This window comes from Pristiophorus japonicus, chromosome 11 (assembly GCF_044704955.1).
Source record: "Pristiophorus japonicus isolate sPriJap1 chromosome 11, sPriJap1.hap1, whole genome shotgun sequence".
NCBI classification, from domain to species: domain Eukaryota; kingdom Metazoa; phylum Chordata; class Chondrichthyes; family Pristiophoridae; genus Pristiophorus; species Pristiophorus japonicus.
Window position 1 is genome coordinate 154,352,282 of NC_091987.1, and position 851 is coordinate 154,353,132.

Below are 851 nucleotides of genomic sequence, written 5' to 3' on the forward strand. Positions count from 1 at the left end.
CATGCAGGAGCAGCACCAGGCGTCCCTAAAAATGAGGTGCCAACCTGGGGAAGCTGCAACACAGGACTACATCCTTGCTAAACAGTGGAAGCAGCATGGTATAGACAAAGCTAATCGATCCCACAGCCAACGGATCAAATCAAGCTTCTGCAGTCCTGCCACATCCAGTCATGAATGGTGGTGGACCATTAAACAACTAACGGGAGGAGGAGGCTCCATGAATATCCCCATCCTCATTGATGGCGGAACCCAGCACGCGAGTGCAAAAGACAAGGCTGAAGCGTTTGCAACCATCTTCAGCCAGAAGTGCCGAGTGGATGATCGATATCGGCCTCCTCCTGAGGTCCCCACCATCTCAGAAACCAGTCTTCAGCCAATTCGATCCACCCCACGTGCTGAACAGGAACTGCCGAGACTGGTTGATAAATGAAAAGCAAGGCTACCTGCTTGCCACGGAATGCAGCAATGTTTACAAAAGGTGCTTTGGAATTTGTTTCTAGGCCAAAACTTGCTTCACCCCAGATGGGACTTGAACCCACAATCCCTGGCTCCGGAAACCAGTGCCTTATCCATTAGGCTACTGGGGCCTCACATAAGGTTAGCTTGGAGCCCGCAACTTGACCCTTAGTCTCCATGTAATCATTGCCGAATGTGATGCATTTTGTGGGCCGGTCCTTTATTTCATATACAATCATATTGCATCAATTCCAAAGATCCCAGCATTGACATGACAGGAGCTGACTTGTTCTTGTGTGTCAGCAATTGGTGCAGTTGATTGCTGGGCAATATGTTGATTGGTTGGTGAGTTTCCTTCTCTCTCTTTTCTTGGGCATTGCTTTAAATTAAGGGCC

At 48.9% G+C, this 851-nt stretch overlaps 1 non-coding gene across 1 annotated transcript; it reads right to left on the reverse strand.

Annotated features, from left to right (window-relative positions):
- Nucleotides 1-514: 514 nt before the first annotated feature.
- trnar-ccg (transfer RNA arginine (anticodon CCG)) lies at nucleotides 515-587 on the reverse strand. Its single transcript has one exon. It is a non-coding gene; the product is annotated as a tRNA-Arg (tRNA).
- Between the last annotated feature and the right edge of the window lie 264 nt (nucleotides 588-851).